The following is an 18,550-nucleotide window of genomic DNA, read 5'->3' as shown; positions in this document are numbered from 1 at the left end:
GCTGCCCTTTAGACTGTGTTAAAGGTTGTGGATTGGTTTCTTCACTGCTAAGCACTGTTACTCCCACCTCCCTGAGGTGAGCGTGCAAACTGGGATGTTACTACCATACTCCGTGCTTTTAGAAGATGTCTTTATCTGAGAATCTCTTTCTAGTGCTGGTCCAATGAGAGGATGAAAACTACTCCCACTGCTTAAACACTAACACAATCAGCAGCGAAGATAAGAAGGTCCAGTGCTTACTATATACTGATGAGCCACATGGTTGAGATTGAGACATGGGCAGATGCATTCACAGATGTAGAACTTCAGCTGCCAGGGAATTTTTATGCTCCTGGTTACTGTCTGTAAGTACAGCCATCATATTTGCAGCCAAAGCTCCATTTGAAACATGTCAAAAATATACAGAGCTGCACATACACCCCCTGGTCCACTTGAAGGATACTTGGATAAACACTGCTTAACAGTACTTGCCCCTCTCTGCAAGCAATCTGGAGCTTTCTCACTTGCAACCATTTAAGTAGGGAAAGCTGTGCCAGATAACAATGAGCAAAACAAAAATCTTTTTAAAAAATCCAGCCTACTAAAAAAACAAATTCTCAAGATAAACTGCCAGTCTCAAAAAAAGTTTACCTTATTCACTTCTAAGAAGAAATAAATTAGAATTATCAAGGTTGACTTTCCTCTCCTAAAATTTTGAGTTTCTGCTCTCAGCAAATCCATACATTTTGTCCTTYATTCTGCTATCCCACCATATCTTAACCCAGAACAGCTTCTGCCATCAAGATGGTTGGTTCACTGTGGCAGAAAGATGAAGAGAAGACAGAACGCAGTCAAATATTCCTATGTGGTCATCTAGCTTAAATACTTGGATTTGAAAAGCCTAAGTATTGCTAAATCTTACTGTTGGAAAAATCAAGGAAATAATGCATGTGTTTTAAATACATCTGTACTGGCAAACTCTTTAGGCATTATGTGCTATCAAGTCCCATATGGTTTTAAAGTACTAAAAAAATGAATCTAAATACAAATTTTTACATAGAGATTTAATGTTCGAAAGAGTATTGAAACTCCAGTCTGACTGCATTCAGTTTCCACTAATAAAAGTTACACCCTATGGATATCACACTTTATAATACATTTGAACAAGTGAAACCGTTTAAGAGATGCTTTTTTCCCATGTATTTAATGTTAAGTGCTTTTGAAAGTAAGCCAAAGTAAAGGTTACATGTTCTATCCATAAAGTAAATGGCTAGTTCATAACTGCCATTTTCATACTATTACATTACTTGACATGAAATGTGATATCTGCATTAAAACACCATCTCACACAACCTGTATTGCAACTTGCTTGGATTTTAAATTATTGTATTGGTGCCATTTGCTCAACTACATTCAAGGTCTTAAAATATTTTCATTTTAAATCTCCTTCATGAAAATGAAAAAGACCCTATTCTAAAACTTTAGAATACTTTTTATTCTTATCCAATTCGTTCAAATTGGATTATCCAGTTGAAAAAAAAAAAAAAAAATCTACGGCAAAGAAAACATGCACCTTGATAACACACAATTTTTTCTATCAAAAAAAACCTTTCATTTAAATGATCAATTTACTTAAGTTTTATTAATAGAAGTTATATGTAATCACACCTTGAGAAAAATAACCTGCCCAATATGCAGGTGCAGACCTGGCATCTGGGTCTACTCTCTCATCAYCTGCTCYGACAAGATGCAGAAATGGCATAAAATGTATTTAGCCTCCAGAAAAGTACCATTTCTTCATTGTTCTAAAGAAATTCCTGTGGATTCTATACAAACAGCACTGGTAAGATTCAGGTTCATCCAACACTGAAAGCCCTTACAAGTGAAAGGAACACAAAGAAAGGATATCCTAAACTGCAAATTCACGTAACTCACTAAAATTATCAAGAATAAAAAAAAATAATTTAGAACACTACATCAGAGAAGCTGTTCAGGGGTGTGGGGGGAGACATAAGTGAAGACTGCAGTCTCCCATATTTTCTTATGTTCTATTTCCATTAGGGTAGCACCGAAGCAGTCAAGACAAGCCACRTGCCTCTATGCAAGTTGCTGTAACCAGTTATCACCACCACTTATGTTATAAGGTCCAATCAGACCAGCACGTTCTCATGGTGTTGCACAACCAGGTAAGAAGGTACAACGGCAGTACTAAGGCCTTRAGATTTAATAAGGTGCGTATTTCATCTCACTTTGCTTCTCATCTAATTTTCTGAAGTACCTTAGACATGAAGTACTGATTGCTTAAGGGAGGGACAGAAAGAAGGACCAAAACCTTTAGCACTTATTTCAAATGAATAGTCTTGTCATTCCACCATGAGACTCAGGAAACACGGATTCATTGCTTGCTTTAGCTATTGGCTATACCTGTAATTTTGATGAAGTCATTTACTATCCTTGTGTCTTAGCCTCATTCGTAAAATGGGATAAGAGAATTTACTTTTCTCTATGATCTATGAAATAACTTTAGTAAATAATTCAAGGCAAGGACTTCAGTTTATATTCTGTGCATATATACACACACACACACCATACACTCAGTGTAGTGGGACGAAGATTTCAGTTGATGTCCTTTGGTGATATTCATAGCAACTAATAAATTCTACAACAAATTTACAGTTTAAAATTTGCCTCTGTTTAAAAGGGAAGTGTTTTGTTTTCACATTTGATTTTTACACATTAGATAATAAAACCCTTCAAATTACTTGAGTTAAATATAAATATTAACTCTATTAAGTTGCAGATGACTGCAAACCAGGCATTGCAGAAATGCAAACCAGGAAAAAAAATAATGTCTGAATCATTCACTTGATGAAAATCAGTTGCAAGTTGATGTATAGAAACTAAGGCATGGCTATAAACAAAATAGCCAGTTTTCTGCATCAGAATTTATAGATTATTTGCTTGAGTTGTTTTCATTATTAATAAGGTGCAAGATTAAATTTTAACAATAATCACAGTAATTGGTAATAAGTACTGATACAACTTTGACAAAAGTGATTTGCAACCTAAAATGTAACCTACTAAGGCTTTAAAAAAATCTTATAAAATTAATATGTAAGATTAAATAAAGAACAAGTCACTTTTACAGTGGTGATATCCTAAGCTTTCCACAACATGAGGTTCAAGACACTATAGTACAAAGCTAGCAGAAAGACGGTGTTAAATCAGGCCAGATAACCATCTGCTGTGATTTTAGTGACAGAGGACACTAGCTCTTCTTCTTGATTTTTGCTAAGTAAATCACCGCCTTTCTGTAACAATTTTTACTGTGAGTGGATGGAAGCTAATCAAGCAAATACAGCAAGTAGACAAAGATTAAATGGGGTTCAGATGATAATCTCGCAATCTTCATTACACCTGCCCAGATCCTCCATGACATGTAAGATGTCTACTTGCTGCTTATCAAAGTTCTGTAAAAGAACAAAAAACTTCTGAATAGATTTATGCAGACCTGTGCTGTGTCACACCAAGGTAGCAGGATACAGACTCCTACAGGAAAGCAATCACACTAGACTTYTATTTACTTTTGGACACCAGCACGAACTCTTTTTTTCCCCTCTCACAACACAGTCAAAGTATAAATCAAAATATAACTAGATTATCTTTGCAGCAGAAAAAGAAAGGACACTGATAAAAATTATCCCTTGCATTGAGTGTTCACATGGGCACTACATGGTGATATTTTCTCCTCATGTGCTCTTCTCAGATTTTCCTTAAAGAGTACCAGATAAAGTGGTTTACACTGAAAAATTTAAACTGACACCCCTAAATAAAAATGGGTTCCTGTTATTTTACCTCTCAAAAGCTTTCACTTAATGAGTCTTAATGAGTCTAAAACAGTACCTGTAAAAGATACTGTTATATATGTTATAAAGAATGAAATATGCAATTAATCTGATCAACTGGCTATAAACCTTCCTAACCACACAGCTTAATATGCAACTGTATGAAAATGAAAAATAGTTATTTCAGGATGTTAGTATCTGCTGAGAATTACAGTTTTAATTACTATTATAAATACTATTTAACACATGATAAAAGATATAGAAACTTCAATCCAACTGCATGAAGTTTCCATTAATACAAGTTGCAATCCATGGATCTCCCACTTTATAATACATTTGAAAAGGAAAAACAATTTGAAGAAATCCATTAAGCTGGAAGAACCTAATCATCACACAGGAGTTAATTCGCTCTTAAAAAAAATCAATTATAAATATAAAGGTCGGAAACTTTAAGTAGTTTGGCCATGGTATACTAATTTGTCAAACCGCCATTCACTTTGCACGTATTATATACCTGAAAATATATCACTAATCATTTCATGGCAGAAAGAATAAGTGGATCAATACTGAAACAGACAAAATACAAGACCTTAGTAATTTAATTTTTACATAAAATACTGTCAGCAAAAAGAAATAGTTTTAGAAGATGATAAACTTTTTTTCTTTTAAACAACTAGAAGTGCTTCTATTACATTGATATGCATAGTGATTTTGCTGAAATCAGACACTTTTGCCCTATACCATAGGATTGAAGTGATTTGAAATGGAAATATTTCCTGTCCACTCACTGCCAGTTTCTGTTCTGAGAGTGATATAACAGATGACATCCAGTACAATAAATTCTTTTATTAACCATAAATTTGAGACTGCTTTAGGGATTTGAAGTGTTCAGTTTCATGCTGAAAAAATGTAATGTTATCCACAGACCATCAGCATGTATAACAAAAACAGAGCCACAGGTTATGCTACTTTGATCAAATTATGAAAAAAAAAAAAAAAGTCTTTTGAATTTTAAAATACTTGAAAGAGCACTTACAATAGTTTTTTAAACCTTTTTTTTTAAAAAAAATGAGCTCTACACACTTACTGATCTTTTTCTGTAGGAAACAGTTGTTTCTAACAAAAAAAAGAAAGACTAGCAGAAAGTTAATGCCTTGTACAATTTTCCTTCTAGCAGTCACCTTATGTAAAAAGCACGTAAGTCTGAACTGCAACTAAAGATTTAAAAGCTTAAGCATTTAAATACACAGATTAAAAAGGTAATTTGAAGCTGTACTTCTTACAAACTTTCCATGACCTTTTATCAAAGTTAAACTGAATATATAAACAGCTAATCCTAAAACAGTGAACAGGAACAATACCATACAACATAAATAAACTTTGAGTTTAAACCTTCAGCTCTATATTAATATAAAATCATGTTACAGTGGTAAATTGAGAAGTAGATCCAAAGACCTATAAGCTTCATTTCCAATATAAATGGTAACTTAGAACATGAAAACTACTTGGATGTAATGGTAAAATATAAATACAGAAACTACTATTTTCTCTGTTGCAAAAAAAACTAACTTTTTTTTTTTTGGGGGGGGGGAGGTGAATCATACCTGTAACTACTAACCAAACTTCCACATAAAAGCATGCAAATAAACTATCAGAGTTTCTATCAGAGCTACAGAGTTTCTGCAGCTGATTGGAATAACACGCAAATACAACATGGCTACACTGAATAATAATTACTTGCATTTATCAACAGTGTTAAACTATATTGGGCTTTATTCTCTCATTTATTTTGTGGCTGTGGTTCCTGCATTTAGTGCCTGAACATAATAAAAAGAATGCTCTGTGCTTGCAGCTCATTCTTTAGTGAGCTGAATGTCCCATTTTCAAACCTCTGCATGACATTTCACGGCTTGTGGTCCTTACTGAAAAAGAACCCCAAAAGTGAATGGCATGATCAGTGAATTATTCTCACAAATGCAACTATATGGAGAAACCTAAGCTACCCCAACTTGTATTATTCCTATCTAATGAATTAAAGAAAAAGTTTTGTTTCCACTGCTGTTCTGAAGAAGCATGGAATAACAACCTTTCACCTGCTAATGATCAAGTTGGGTTAGRTGTTTTTTTGTTTTATATTTTTATTCTTCTTTGTAGTTAACTTATTACTTCTGTCAAAAAGAAGGTAAAGTCAAAATAATTGCTAAACATCACAAACAATGTAAAGATATAYTAACTGAAAATTGTAAACAATAAAAGCTGTAACTATTTTGGAATGGATTATGCTATTCTGATATTCCTTGAAAAGTATCTTATCAAAATGTTTTTGTATTATATAAATAAAGCAGAGCATTAAATTCTGCTTTATAATAAAAACATCAGGCTATACATTTGGACCTTTCTTCTCTTGAGGCTGTTACCAGATGGCCTGTGAAGGAATATCACCTCAGATAAAGTTCTGATGCAGTAAATAAAAACAAAACTCTTTATAATGGGGAATGATCCTTAACTGTACTCTGCATCCCCACAATTTTTTCCATAGATACTGTACTAACAGGAGGTACTGTTTTCATTCAGGGCCAGGTGAGAAGAAGGTATCTAAGACCTATTGGCTCTTTCTGTAATTCCAGGAGGAACCTGTCCAAATTCTATTCTGAAATTATTGACTGTCCAGCCAAAGCCCCCCCCCTTTGGGTTACAAATGAACACACTACTCTTCCTCTCCTGTCAGGAAGGGCTGTATAAGCATTGCCCTTTTCAGTAACTGCTGTGTTCCACCGCAGAGTTGGCCACATTTCAGCAGAGGCTGCAGTTATTTCTGAGGGTTATCTTCTTGCTTTAAAGTGTAAGACTTGTGAAACATTCATCATTTTTAAAAAATGCTCAGACGAAAGCTATGTTCAAAACTAAAAATCTCTTCTAATTTAGATTTTTTTAAAGTTTCATGTATGTTGTTTAATAACCTCTTAATCTCYTTTGAGCAGATTTTTTTTTAAAAGTATCTAAATTCACAAACCTCACAGATTGGGATTTTTAAAGTATGTGAACAGCTACATGAAGCACTGACTTCAGTGGCAAAATTAGCAACGAGAGCTCCTGACACCTGGGTCCAGCTCTTGGCTCTTCCTTCATGTTGCAGTTCACCTCTTCCAAACATACACTTAACATAATTGCCTGGAGATCTTGCTTTTTCCATATCACTGAAATGATCAGAAGTTGTGAAAAGAAAAAGAAAGTAAGAGAAAAAGCAGTAGGGATAGTTTTAATCCAAATGAATTGAATAATATGATTTATAATACAGCTCAGACAGTTGCATGGGTGGGGAGGGAAGAGCAAACAGCAACTCCAAAGTTGGAAGATGCAGAAGGAAGTGAAAATTGCTTTAACTAGCTTCACTTCTGAGTCAGTATAAAAATGTAACTACATCTTGAGCTACAAAAGAGAACAAATCCCATTGAAAGTTAATAGGAGTTAGGGCACTGCATTCTTTTTGAAAATCCCAATCCAAGCTGCTCACACTTAGAGGGTGAAGCCTAAATCACTCATTTATACCACAAATCTCTAAGACTCCAAGGGGAAGCCCAGCAAAAGCTTGAAGACTTTGCTAAAAAGGCTTATGATTCAGCCAGGTCCTCTTCCCACAGTATATTTGAAGTTCATCCACATAGAACAGTCTTTATGCTCAGCACAAATTGAACAAATCACCAGTTCCTACTTTCATTATCATTTCATTTCTGTTGCCTATAATTAGGGACAAGCCCAGAGAGGTAACACTGATCCCCACTGAAATTTGCTTGAGGAACACACAGGTCTTAGGGCCTTTGAGACAAGATAGAGCAGGGCACCTGCATAGTTCAGACTGAGGAAAAAGGGGTGAAATTCTCACGACTGACATTAAATGAGTAGCTGCACCCAAAGTTATTGTGGCACATTTAAAAACCTCATTCCTAAGGGCCTATTTAACACAAGAAAGTTATTACTATGTGATAAACTAAGATGTGCATTTACAGTGCACTATCTACACTATGATGACACACCATGTAGCTGCTTCAGCTTGTTTGGAGGTAGCCACAAACAAGCCACAAAGGTCAGCCACAGAAACARGTACATTGCCATAGGACCCTGGTGATCCTGCTTCTGGTGGCATTTGTTCCTTCTGAGCTGGTTCTGGTATCTGCAGCACTACCCTGTTCTGAGAAGACACATTGAAAAAAGAAACTCTTCTCTGCACGAGAGGTTGCTGCAAAAATCAGTCCTGTGAACTTGCATCCTAGTTTAGTGAGTAGTAATATCTAAAACAATACCCGTTTGTATACACAAGCAAGTAGACAAATAAGAGGCTTGCTCTTCAAGTGTGCCATGCATCCACCTTTTGCACTGGATTCAGTTTCAGCTATTTAGTGCTAAGCAATCACAAAACATTAAGTCACTTATTTAAGGTACAGAAGACAATCCCATCAAAATTGAAATCAAAGTTTTGCCATTGATTTTAACAGGTAGAATTTTAGCAAATAAACAAAACCTAGACAGATGAAAAGCTTTAAACAAACAAAAGCAAACAAAACCCTTGGTCTTATATTCTTAAAAGGAAATGAGATTACAGCACTATGTTTCTACAGGTAAATGACAAACACAGGCCTGTATATAAAATGTTGTATAAAAGTAAAATGTAAGATATAGTAGACATGTGACTACTARAACTCTTTAAAGTTTATTTTTTATGTTATCTGATTCTAGGCCAGTCACACCTGGAATACATATGTATTACTGAAAAACTGATAGCTAGTTCTAACAGTTTAGATTTACTGTTTGGACCAAAATATTTTCAGATCATGCTTTCCTATAAGTTAAACTAAATTCACACCTAAGTTTAACTTGCATTATAAAGAAGACATTCTTTTTTAAACTTGCAATATTAGAATTCTAAAATAGGGGATTTTTACAATTCATTACTCTTTGAAACTTTATGTATAAATAAATGAAATTAAATTTTACTATGGATATAATCTACAAAGAAAAATATTCTCTTGCCATCATGTATCCCAGAATCTTACCCCAAAACTTATTTTAATCTTGTGATTCTAAATGCTTAAGGTAAAATATTACAAAAATACATAAATAAAAAATTTTATATACTATATATAAATCAAAATGTTTATTTTATTAAGGTAGGGTGTATTTTTAAGTAAAAATACTATGAATTTGAGATTCCCATACGTTGGTTAAGGCTAAAGTCTTCCACTTCAGAATACAAAGCAAAATTAATTAGAAAACACAGTTTGAGTGAAAAGTAATATCGCCATGAGTTCTTAGAATGGATCACCTTGAATGTGTTTGATGCTGAGGAAACGCCGGCACTTTTTGTTACACAAAAGCAGTCATCAGAGCCCAACCAGATGTTACGTTTTCTTTTCTTAGTTTCTGTAAACCTCCGTGACCTCCCTCAAATTAAAAAAAACGGAATAGCATTTTTAAAGCCACAGGAGCTATCATTAGTGAAGCACTCTAAGGATTTTCATTAATTCATAGCCAACCAACCAGGAATTTTCCCACAGCCGTATACAAAAAAAGTCAGGCAAGTCACTGATTGCTTGGTTGGATTTGAATGTAGTCAGAAGTAAAATCAGAAATACCTAGGTCCTCTTACTGATGTGAGAGTGAGGAACATGGGGAAGGTCAGAAATTAAAATCCACGTCTTCCCACTAACCATGAACAAAATCTGAAATTGCCACAAGACAGTGAGTATTTTAAAAAAAAGTTTGTTTTTAAGAGGAGAAGGGGATGGAGAAGAACCATATAAATAGATAGAAATCAGTTAAAGGAACTGTATGCTGGTCATCTTGTCCATGYACCTCCATCTAGACATAAATTGATGTTGCCCAGTTGTTAATGTAATTCCCCAAGTTTACAGCAACTTAGGACATGCCCTGAAGCACACTGTAGGAGAACAGTAAGTCCCTCCCCTCCATACCCCTTGCTAAAGCATTCCAAGTCCTTCACCATATTTAGCTGGAGCTCCGTGAATCCTGCATGCTCATCTGTCCCCTATAGTTTCTCCCAATCCCAAACTCCAGCACAGAAGGGGTTTGTACTTTCAATGATAAACCATCACAATACAGACCAAGGTTACGGAAAACAAAAGAATGCATTTCAACAGCACTTCCTTCAGAAGCATTACAGTGGTCTCTGCATTACTGTGACATTTTGTGCTTTGCACAAGATCTATAAAGGAAAAGGCAAGAATTCTTGCCAGGTATGGACTCAACGACTTCTCAGCTTGCAAGCTTCACATTGCCAAGAAGAAGGTGCACCTGGCAACACAGAGGCTATTGTTGCACAGCCATCTGCACACTGTCAGATCACCAAGTGGTACAAATTTGATTCAGATCAGTCACGGACACACAACTCTAATTCTGCTGAATTACCCAAAACATACATTTCAGAATTTATGCTTTCAAGTTTGCAGAAAGAGATATGATATGTGATCTAGCATGAAATCTCCTAGGACAAAGCTACCTCTCTCTTATTTGTGTGAGCACATCAGAAGCAGAACGAGTCACGTGGCTATAGTGTTTTTGATCCAGTCCAAAATATCCTAAAATTAGACTTACTGCCTTGCTGAACAACAGCCCAAGACTGGATCCACAAGAAATATAAGGAGTGCTCAGCACCTACAACTTCAGAGAGAASAAGATCATAACATATTTAACAGATTGCTACAATATATATTCCTTAAGTATAGAGATCCATTTACATGCTAATGAGAAATCTGGAACATGAGTAGATTTTCTTGCAACTTTCTGATTCTTGTCCTTCCCAAGACACTTCCCAAGAAGTATATATGACCTCCATATATACTTATGCCATACTTTCTGTAAATTGTGTTTAAAAACAATTTGAGATCCACTACCAACTTAGCAAAAAAGATGACAGATTCTGCTTATTCAAGCTAATGGATGACTTAAGTACTTCCTCTCAAATGTTCAGTTGTTTCTTTAGCAGCAAGCAAGAATGGAGGCACAGAAGGTGGTTCAGGAGCTGAGACAGTGAGTCGTACYGTAATAACTTCACAAACAGCTCTTTCTATAGCTTTTGCTCTTCCCTTTTATTTATTATGTAGCACAGTTCAGATTATTCCCTTTTTCTTAGTAGCATTTTCCTTCCCTCTGTCCTGCTCTTCCTTCTTTCTTTGGTATTCTTGTAGTAAGCATCAATGCATTTTTCATGCACCAGGTAACACACTAGTTTTTTCACTCCATCTGCCCTAGGAGGTCAGAGCCCTCCCCCAGATGTCTCGGTGGCAAAGATAGTTTCCTGTCAGAGCGGAAGGATTCTTTTGTCATGAAAAATAAAGAAGAATGCAAGACCAAGGATTCTTTTATGTACACTTGCTGGTTAATACTTAAATTAAACTTGGTATAGTTGGTGTAAGCTTGGTTATTTCATCTCTGCATAAATCTGCTCAAAAAGTCTTCATAGGCACAATTCCAGCCTTTATTATGTACATATCTCATTTAACCGTTTTTGTAATGACTTTTTAAAATTTATGTTTAATTTGCAATTTTAATATTTGCAATCTATAAAACAGTGGAGAGGGCTTATAAAGTACAGAATCTGCCAGTCAGTGTCTGTGTTGCAGAATCTTGCAGAGCATTTTCAGTTTCAAATGTATGAAACATCCTTATCACCAGCCAAGAGCAGAGGAAAAAAATGGAATGAACATTGAACAGTAAGTCAAATTAGGATGTAGACACTTCCTAGCCATGGAATTGATTTCCTTCTGTTATTCCCTTACTACTTGAGCAGTGTGCCAAGACTTAAGAGTACCAGGAGGCAGTGTCCTGCCACACCCTAGCAATTTTCACACTCAGTATAGCCACTGGGAATAATAATCCAGGACATCTGGAGCAGTGCTGCAGCGCCAGTATAATACTGCAACAGTCTATTAGCAAGAAGCTATTCCAAAGAGTACAATATATCCTGGAACAGGTACTGATGCTTGCTAAGCCTCTAATTCAAGCTTTGATTCTTTTTAATAATCAGTTTGAACTTAGAACAAATCCCTAGCTGCACATTTAATTTCCCTCACACTCCTGGAATCCATCCATACAGTGGCAGGAGGMGGCAGAGGACTAGAACAACGTGGCTTGCACCATCACGTACACACCCATACTCTCGYACCCATGCACTCATGCTACCCTTTAGGATGTTGTGGTTTACTTGAAACCTCTTGCTAATCTGCAATTTCCCTTATCACCTAAAAACACAGTGACAGCTACTTATTTTGGTCTGGAATTCTCTTCTGTAATTTGTAAGACAGAAAGCTTAGTAAATAAAAGCCCAGAGAACTGGCATGACCAGGACACCTAGCAAAAATTTAAGAAGAGATGCACACATCAGATCTATTTTCACCTTAAAGTAGGTTACTCTAAGCCYATTTTAAAGCATAACTCTTACCTATATCCATTGCAAACCAATAACATCCGTGTTAAAAGTGTTTTTAAGCCAGTTATAAAAACACTGCTGAAGGGCAAAAAATAGGTAAGAACTTGAAGTCTCAAAGTATTTACATACTTTACTAAGTATAGCATTTAATTGATATATTTAGTAGAAATAGATTTAGTAACAGTTTTCTGAGTTTGAGAAACAAACAAGGATCAATTTGTAAGACAGAATGGCTGGTACATAGAGGCCCAGAGAAATCCAGATGGCCAGTGAAGTTTAAGATTTCTTAACTGGACTTTATGTTCCTTAATATTTTTGTCTACACATACAGAAGCTTATGACTCACTTTCAGTAATTACTTATTTGTTTTATATCCATACATGCATTTGATATAGGTTACTATATCAAATTTGGGCATCTCCCTGAAGAGTTTTGGGTATCTTCCCCAATCCACTGAGGCTGCCAATACTTTATAAATTCAGGAAATGATGTTTTAGACATATGTACAGTGTACTAATTAAGTAATATAGGTTCGAACAAGCTGAAAAATGAACTTCTAAGCCTTAGTTTAGCTGACAGATTTTTGGATATTCAAAGTGATAATGTGTTTCTGTTAAACAAATACTGCAGTAAAACTACTTAGTAAACTATTCATTATTATCATAACCCAGAATTTACTCCAAAAGTATGAACATATCTGATAAAGTCTCTAGAGGAAAGTCACATATRAACTTTTGAGTGCCAACACGGGGTGACTATAACTGAGGAGGGCTGGGAAGGAGAAATAGCTGGATAATGTAATAATTGCAAAATATCATGCACAAGGAGATGAAATCTTTTTTCAAGTTTGTATTAAAGTTCTGAYCCTTAAACAGAGTCTCAAGTTACCATAACCTACAATAAATTACCTAACATGTACTTCAAGGTAATAAAATATTGTTCTCGAGTTACCATAGTGTGAACTACTTCTATGAAATCATTTTTCATAATTAATATATAAAAAGATATAATCAAACTCATGTATTTGATATAACTTTTATGGGTTATTCAAGATGTGATGCTTTTATTCAGTGTTCAGTTTTAAAYGCAAATATAACATAAGATAAAAACATCAGCATGGAATTATTGAAGTTTCAGAAAAAACTTTTTGAAACATGCTTCATTATACTGCTAGCAATATATGTAAAAACAAAACACTACATTTTAAAAACAAAAGTTATTTTTAAATATCAAGAATTTTATTCAAGCTTAACATCTTTCCAGTAATACTTCACACTCCTGTTATTTTRCAGGCCTCTAAATAATATGCTATATTTATGGGCAAAAGTCTGCCTTGGAGCAGAATTAAACAGGCAAGTTCACATCAAAGCTTTGTTTCATCATCTTTGGACTGATCTGTTGGAAAGACAGCTGGTCCTTATTAAACAACCTTTAAATGTTGCAGTTTTAATTAACTAACATCCATAATATATTAACAGTACCCAATAACAAACTAAAGAAAAGTTACTATCATGTAATCATAACTGCTTAACATCTTTTCAGCAGTTGACTAGAAAATAATCTKTTTTAAAAGTACTTTCTGTTAAATAAGTTGCTCACACTTTTAAATTAGTAAGACTGACATAGTTACTACACTTCTACTTACTCAAAAGCAGATTTTTGTGGGGAGTAAGAAAGGGAATGGAATTTGATATCTAAACCAAGGATGAGTCCTAGAGAGTCTGTAACAGTCCTGAGATATCAAATGCAGAAATCAGTCAGTTTACAAATAAATCTCATAGTCAATTCCCCAATTTTACACCAACATACATGGTAAGATCTTTTTTATTGATAATTTTGTTAATAAAAATGTTAATAAGATTTTATCATTAAAAATAAATTTATTATATATAGGTATATATTATATGTAATTTTATTATGTTAAAATAAGGTTTTATTAACTTTTAATTGTTAATATTCAGAGCTAATTTCAATGGCATAAACAGACTTATGTCTCCATAATTTTGTTTGAATGTTCATTCTGAAGACATTTATWATATAAATTGCTTAGCCTTAAAGTTCCTGAAGAACCATTCATGTGCTTATTTCAGCATTAACAAACTTAAGGTAACAAGGAATGTGACCCCATTTTTACGCTAATGCTAATAAGTTTTAGTAACAGTCTATCTACTTAGTTCTTTTTTTTTTTTTTGATTAACTTATCTGATTAATGCAACTCCCCCCCAAAGCTAACGTGAGTTAGAAGCCAAATTCTAAGCTAAATTTAAGTAACAGAGATGCCTACTGGCATAACTAACCATGCTTTCAAAACCTTGCACTCAACACATTGCATTGTATCTAATCAAAGAAAAAAAAATCAAAGAAAAAGCACTAAGTTTTACATGATACATCTAATGAATTCTAAAATGTTCAAAATATACCAGCAAAAAAAAGCCACACACACACACACCCCCACACACACAAAACACCACCAGAAAAATGGAGAATACAGAACTGCTGGCATCTGGTCTGCAGAGCCTCCAACTGGCTCTGGAATTGTCTATAGATTAAAGAACCTACTGATGGCAACCATTAACATCTTCCAGTATGCTTTGTTTCAAGTCTGTCTTTTGCCAAATATCCTTTAAAATTTTTAAATATCTTGCAAGAGAAAATTTGATTTTTCAACTGTTGGAAAAATAATAAGAAACAAAGAAGGGAATTTAAACTCCAGTAAATTATTTCTTACCATTTTACAAGGCATTCTTCCTCCTAAATAAGTTCTCAAAACACAGATTTAGTTAGGGAAATCATTCCAGCATGGCTCAGCTCTATGCTTAGAAAAATTCTAGTTGTAAAGAAGAATGAGTACATGTTGGGAGGGATACCCAGGGATTCCTTTGCCTCAGGAGAGAGAGGTAAGGAACCTGCAGCATGAGCCTTAACACAAAAGAAAGGCAAGCAGAAGTCCTGGTGGTGGAACAAGGAGGAGGCTCTTCGCTATAAAATGGAAGAAACTGTTGAAAACTTCTTGAATTAGGAAYGTAGAACATGATGCAAGGAGAGTTTCAGGGGAGAATGCAGAGGAATAGGGAGCCTCTAGCATGTCTGATAAGCTTTGCCTAGCAGAGCAGAGAGTTACAACTCTGCTAGCTGGAGGGCAGAAAAAAAGAAGTTTGCTAAAAATGCTATACTGTTTATTCTCTTTCATCAGACAGTCTCATTAATTTTAAGCTTTATAYTGAACATGGTTCAGAGCCAGAATCTTCAGAGGAACTGAACATACGAAGAGAGATTGCTCATGTGTGTAGTCCCRTTAGAATCTACAAAACTGCTTGAGAGTAAAGTTGCTCATGTGTTGAGCTCTGCATAAATGAATTGAAACACATTCAAATCAACTTCAAAAGTCCATTCTGTCTCCCCTGTACACATAATAGCTTGTTCACAAGGGGAAAAAAAGAAAAGAAAAAAAGAGGAAAAAAAGCAGAAAACACTCTTCCAGAATAATTCCCCATGTGGACATACTTAATCTAGATTAAAAGAGGCCCTTTCCTGATGTATTTGTTCTGGATAAAGGTACACATATGGTGTAGTAAGACCATCCATATGGAAAGCTACTCTGCAATACTATTCTACTYAAAACAAAAGTTATACCTTAATCTGAAATAATGTTAAGCATACATTAAAACGTCTGTTAAATGGCAATAGAAAAAATCCTAGAGTGAGCAAAGTTGACCCAAATTCCAAAATCCTGATCCATTGGAATCACCACTAATTATTAACAGTAATGATCTTAAGGTTACTAGTCCTAATATTATACYGCTTTACCACTACAGATATAGGTTCAGCCCGCGCAACCAATACCAAACTATTACCAAAGCTGTTAAAGAACATAATTAACGGAGGTACACATTTTGCAACTTAATTTGTATAAATCTAAAACCTTTAGTTTTGAAAATGTTAGGTGTTCTTAAGAATAATTTGAGGAGTTATGAATCCAAGTATTAAAAAATTCCTCAATATATTCCTATAATTATAGTCCAGTAATATGCCTGTGTTGAGTCAAGCTTTTGCTGCACAAAATAGAAGCAAATTAAAGCTAATTTGTAGAATGGAAAACAAGCACTTCCTACATAAATGTAACCGCATAGAATTAAACACATTTCTACAAACAACACTCAAAAATGATTAAAAAAAGATTCTGCTGAGATAAGTATACCGTATATTTCCAGTTTTAGCAGAGAAAAATATTTACCACATGTGCACGTATCTAAGCATACATACAGGGTCAAGTAAGCAAATCTCTGGTTTGATTAAGCATTAAAAATTAATTGATATTTTTCTATATTATTTATGCTATTGAGAATTACTTCAATCTAACTGTTTCACTTAAGATATATTAGGCATTTTTATTATTTGTCTTTCTCCATATAGAATGTTAAGATTCATTCATGCCGCTAACATACATTAATTAGACACTACTTGTAAGCTACAATAAGAGTATCTATTTGAATAGGATACAATTACTTCAGGGCTTGTGTCTTTTCAATCAGTCAGTGTCCCTGCAGTGTTTAGAGTGGCAGAGGGGAAGTGGCCTGTGGTTAAACAGAGGAAATACCAAGGAATTTTAATAGAGCAAATAGTCTCTTTACTTCCTACAGGGTACTACTTCAAAGGCAACCCTGCTCCGGAGCAGACAATGTGTTAGAGGGGCCATCAGTCATTTAATAGTATGTCAAGTCTACTCAAAACTTACATGCAGACCAAGACAAATACCACAAAGCTGAGGCAATTGGTGCCATCCTGCCATCATTATTCTAATAAATGTCACCCCACCCAGACTCTGTAGGTAACATGAAATAGTATTAGTATTACCGAATCAGACTAGGAAGTTATAACCAAACAAGTAGACTAGATATCTAACAAATTTGCTAGGAAAATCTAAACTTGAAGCAGAAAACATTACAAATAAACTAGTAAAACTATTTGTTTGAGAAATCAAAGTGTTACTTGTACGTGGCAAAAGATAAAGGTCTTTCAAGCTAATTGAAAAGTGTGTATTTTTAACTGACGTACAAGTCAAGTCTTAAATCAAGCAGATTCTGGTACATACAGATTTATATTATGACAATTAATACAACATGAATACACGRTTACATTAATTATATAAGCAAAAATAAACAGTGCAAAATGGTATTTCTATAAATGTCAAAGTATATTGATCAAGTATTAGGACTTTTAATAGGCAGCAACAGCTTACTTAGTAGCTGATGCAAAACTTGACAGAAATACACAGAGCGGTCATGAGCATGTGGAGTATCCTGCCTGCATCTTGTGAAACATTAAATAGAAGTACTGAGCCAAGACATTTTATTCTTCTCACTTTTAAACTTTAAAAAAGGGCTATGGAGTCCCACCCAACAAAAAGATTTAAGTCTCAAACTTTATCATAGTTTGAAGTATTTTCCCCACACACACACACTCCTTTTCTTTTACACGTTTTCCAATGCTTTCAGCTTTCTACACTATCCTCTACGAACTCCTGAACTATGTGTTGCAGTAACGTTCTCAAAGGATCTGATCTGAAACCAAGAAAATCCTTAGTGACAGTCTAACAAAAAGGAAAAGCAATGAAAGTCAGTTGTGCTCCCTCCGGTGTTTCAGCTCGCTTCAACTAAACTTTAACCAGACACAAGGAGAGATTAACAAATAAAACAAAGTTACTTAAAAATAACGAAACAGAAAAACCAGTCAAGAAAAGCCTGACACTAAAACATAGCAGAAACAGGAACAAAAGGCAAAGATCAGTAACAAAATGTTTATCACCTTCCTCCCCCCTTCTCCCTCCCGTAAATTTCCTGCATCCTCTGTATAATGATCAGGCCTGAAGCTAAGACCCCAAGCCGGCCTCGAATCATTAAAATAACAAAGCCCAAGTGAGCGCTTTTTAGCCTTCTCGCAGTGCAGGTCGACTTAAGGAAGGGGAGAGCGCGAGTGGTAAAAGACCTGTTGAGTGACTTCTTCACACTTGCTGCTTACAAGATGCCTCCCTCCCCCAGGCGAGAAACTAATAAATATGCCTTCCCGGGAAATGCCACCCTCTCTCCCGGCCGCAAATTAACTACCAGATGTAGAGCGCCGCAGCAGCTTTATTAGTCGCAGAAGACGTTGCTTCTCCCTCAACGGCATCCCCGTCCCTCCTCGCACACCCCGGGAAAGGMTCCGTCCTACCTGCACTGCTCACACGGCCGCTTGCGCACGGGGCAGCGCCCGACACCCGCAGTCGCAAAATTCTCAGCATCTC

General features: G+C 35.2%; 1 protein-coding gene across 1 annotated transcript in view; it reads right to left on the bottom strand.

The window, feature by feature from the left end:
• Positions 1 to 18,550, bottom strand: part of IL17RD (interleukin 17 receptor D) — a 53,727-nt gene that overhangs the window by 30,085 nt on the left and 5,092 nt on the right. The window lies entirely within an intron of this gene.

The sequence above is a fragment of the Rhea americana genome, unplaced genomic scaffold, assembly GCF_003343005.1.
Source record: "Rhea americana isolate MKP2758 unplaced genomic scaffold, rheAme1 scaffold_19, whole genome shotgun sequence".
NCBI classification, from domain to species: Eukaryota; Metazoa; Chordata; class Aves; order Rheiformes; family Rheidae; genus Rhea; species Rhea americana.
The sequence above is the reverse complement of the archived record's forward strand: the minus strand, read 5'-3'. Positions and strand labels throughout refer to the sequence as shown.